This window comes from Pristiophorus japonicus, chromosome 7 (assembly GCF_044704955.1).
Source record: "Pristiophorus japonicus isolate sPriJap1 chromosome 7, sPriJap1.hap1, whole genome shotgun sequence".
In the NCBI taxonomy this organism is placed as follows: Eukaryota; Metazoa; Chordata; class Chondrichthyes; family Pristiophoridae; genus Pristiophorus; species Pristiophorus japonicus.
In genome coordinates this window covers 229,833,432-229,837,390 of record NC_091983.1, presented here as the reverse complement: position 1 = coordinate 229,837,390, position 3,959 = coordinate 229,833,432, and the positions used below count along the sequence as shown (strand labels likewise).

The 3,959-nt window shown below is 52.7% G+C and overlaps 1 pseudogene; it reads right to left on the bottom strand.

Annotated features, from left to right (window-relative positions):
* Positions 1 to 941: 941 nt before the first annotated feature.
* On the bottom strand, positions 942 to 1,180 carry LOC139267572 (U2 spliceosomal RNA; annotated as a pseudogene).
* Between the last annotated feature and the right edge of the window lie 2,779 nt (positions 1,181 to 3,959).

Here is a 3,959-nt window from a genome sequence, read left to right as displayed (position 1 = left end):
TCCAGAAATACGTCATTGGCTGTGAAGCACTTTGGGACGTCCTGAGGTGGTGAAAGGCGCTATAGAAATGCAAGGTATTTTTTTCTCAGCTGAACATGTTGGTCATTTCTCCCAAACTCTCCCTGTTGTGATTTCAGGCTCTGAGTCCTGAGCAGGGCCAGAAATTGGCGATTGGAAGCTCTAGTGAAAGGTTTGAGAGAAATCCTCAGAGAGTGCAGTGCTGATCTGAAGGTCAAACATTCCCGGCATTGCACACACTTTATTCATTATTTATATCTGGGCCTGACGTCGCCTGTTTAAATGTTAATAAAGTGAAATTGTTTCCACTTGACTTTCCAATCATTTCACTTTGCTCATCCTTGGACTGATTGTTTAGTAATTTGCAGAGTGGGACATTTCCTACTGCCCCAGTACTCGGGACGGACCCAACATTTCCAAATGTCTCTCTCGCTGCTCCACAGATTCTCACTCCGCTAATTTCCCTCCTGTTCCCACGGCACTTTGCTTGTTTCATCCTGGAGCTTTGATTTGGTTGGATCTGATCGCAGTGTTGCTCACACTGAACATCCTGGGTCTTGTGTGTGTTCCAGGGTCTGGGCTGTTGTGACTTTCACACTCGCTGTTTTTAGCATTCTAAAGGGACTGGATAATGTCGACCGTGACCAGCTGTCTCACCTTGTCCAGAACAGTAGACCCAGAGGACACAGACTGCGCTTGAAGGGCAAATTCAAAACTAATCTGGGGAAATAATATTTCAGTGAGTGTGGTCAGTCTATGGAACAGGCTCCCTAGGGAGACAGTGGGAGCAGTTAGTATTTTTTTTTTTTTTTTTGAAATTCGTAGCCAATCGTTCCAATTCTTTGTCAAATCACAAACGCCAGAGGTCACCTTGCACACGCCAAGGATCACTCTGCGCCAATGCTCTTAGCCAAAAGGCCTAGAGCCACTGCACCGTTCCTGGAAGTACTGCAATACCAGGTTCGTGCCATGGAGGTGGATGGGTCAGGTCCCCCACACACCTCCGTGGAGGTGGATGGGTCAAGCCACCCCACCCACCTCCTGTTTCCAAAAAAGCAAGCATATACCTTCCTGATCCAGGGAGAACCACCCGGTGGTCATGGTGGCTACTCCCCTGTCAGGTCAGTTACGCATGATCTTAGCCAAAAGGCCGAGAAGCGATGGGAGCAGTTAGTATTGATTCATTCAAAGGCAAATGAGATAGACTTCCCCCAGAAAATCACATTGTGTGCTCCAGTATCTGAGTAATTTGGGACGTGCTTTGTGGTGGGTGTAGCGAGCTCGGGGGGGAACAGGTGACTTTGGGCCTATGGTTCCCAAAGCTCTCCACCCCGGGGTTTTCCTTCACCTCATGTCTGGGTCAGTTGTAGACTCATTGATCGAGGTCCATCGCTGTGATTGGTCAATAACTCCATTATCATTGGATCATGTGACTACCAGGATGGTAGACGGTGAACTCGATGGACCCTGGGTCTGTTTAACAATTCCTATGTTCCTGAATCTGGGCCTGAAATTGGTCCCCCCACAATGTAAATTTTTAGCGAGAGACCCATTTCTCCCGGAGGTTCTGTTGTGAACGGCTCAGTTAGACTTGACCTGTGATCAGCGGCACCTGCCTGGCCTCCTGCTCATCCCACTACTTTCATCACCCGCCATTGGCGGCCGTGCTTTCAGCTGCCTGGGCCCTAAGCTCTGGAGTTCCCCCCCGAAACCGCTCTTCCTCTCCGCCTCTCTCTCCATCTTTAAGATGCTCCGTGAAACCTAATTCCTGGGCCAAGCCTTTGGTCACCTGTCCTAATACCGCCTTATGTGGCTCGATGTCAGATTGTGTCAGATTTACGCTCCTGTGAAGCACCTTGGGACATTTTACTCTGTTAAAGGTGCTATATAATTGCAAGTTGTTGTTGTGGTTGTTGTTGATCACAGTTTTATTGTTGAAAGCCCAGCTCTGGTTCACTAAAGAGTGGCCAGCGTCTGCGGGGAATCAGTGAGGAAGGACCTTGTGATGGGGGGGAGAGGGGCAGACACGGAGATGGTGATAGCGGGGAGAGGGGCAGGGAGCAGGGTGATGGAGGGAGAGGGGTGGGGAGCTGGGTGATGGGGGAGAGGGGCAGGGAGCTGGGTGATGGGGGGAGAGGGGTGGGGAGCTGGGTGATGGGGGAGAGGGGCGGGGAGCTGGGTGATGGGGGGAGAGGGGTGGGGAGCTGGGTGATGGGGGGAGAGGGGTGGGGAGCTGGGTGATGGGGGAGAGGTGCGGGGAGCTAGGTGATGGGGGGAGAGGGGTGGGGAGCTGGGTGATGGGGGGAGAGGGGTGGGGAGCTGGGTGATGGGAGGAACGGGACAGGGAGCTGGATGATGGGGGGAGAGGAGCGGATAGCTGGGTGATGGGGGGTGAGGGGTGGGGAGCTGGGTGATGGAGGAGAGGGGCGGGGAGCTGGGTGATGGGGGGTGAGGGGTGGGGAGCTGGGTGATGGGGGGTGAGGGGTGGGGAGCTGGGTGATGGGGGGTGAGGAGTGGGGAGCTGGGTGATGGGGGTGAGGGGTGGGGAGCTGGGTGATGGGGGAAGAGGGGCAGGGAGCTGGGTGATGGGGGGAGAGGGGCGGGGAGCTGGGTGATGGGGGGGAAAAGGGTGGGGAGCAGGGTGATGGGGTTGAGGGGTGGGGAGCTGGGTGATGGGGGAAGAAGGGCAGGGAGCTGGGTGATGGGGGGAGAGGGGTGGGGTGCTGGGTGATCTCAGGGTGCCCTGGTGTTGGGCGCGAGACAGACACGGAGATCAGTGACACCCCCAGACAGTCTGGGACTGTGCTGTCACTGCAGCTAATGGAGGTTCCAATTAGAGCTGAGATCTGTGCAGAGTAATAACCGTTCAGTGAGGTCAAAGACAAGACAGACAGAAACATTACACAGAGTGTCAAACACTGATAACATCTCACAAATCAACTCGCGCTCTGAATGGTAAAATAAATCCTGTTTTATTCCCACTGAATCTACAGAAACGAAAGAACATTAATTTCTTTTGCGCCTTCCAAGACCTCAGGATGTCCCAAAATGCTTCACAGCCAAGAAGACCCTGTCAGTGATGCCCACATCCCGAGAATGAATCAATAACCATCATCATTATAGGCCGTCCCTCGAAATCAAGGAAGATTTGCTTCCACTCTAAAAGTGAGATCTTCGGTGACTGTACAGTCACTGTCTCTGTCACAGGTGGGACAGACAGTGGTTGGAGGAAAGGGTGGCTGGGGAGTCTGGTTTGCAGCACGTTCCTTCCGCTGCCTGCGTTTGATTTCTGCACGCTGTCAGCGACGAGACTCGAGGTGCTCAGCGCCCTCCCGTATGCTCTTCCTCCACTTAGGGCCGTCTTTGGACAGGGACTCCCAGGTGTCAGTGGGTATGTTGCATTTTATCGAGGTGGCTTTGAGGGTGTCATTGAAATGTTTCCTCTGCCCACTTGGGGCTCACTTACCGTGTAGGAGTTCTGAGTAGAGCGCTTGCTTTGGGAGGCTTGTTTCAGGCATGCAAGCAATGTGGCCCACCCAACGGAGCTGGTCGAGTGTGGTCAATGCTTCGATGCTGGGGATGTTGGCCTGGTCGAGGACACTAATCTTGGTGCATCTGTCCTCCCAGTGCGTAGTGGATGGAATCCGCACTGTGAATCACTGAAACAAAAAGAATCAATAACACAGCCCGGGTCGGGTACTTTATATCGTTATGGTCACTGCTTCCTGAAACTATTGGAAACCATGGCGATAAACTGTGAAGAGCTGTGGGATTCAGTTCTGTGGAGAGATTGTTCTCCTTAGAGCAAAGAAGGCGAAGGGGAGGTTTTTTTCACACAGAGAGTTGTTGTGATCTTTTCCGGCAGTGGAAGCAGATTCAACAGTAACTTTCAAAAGTGATCTGGATAAATACCTGAAAAGGAAAAGTTTGCATGTCTGTGG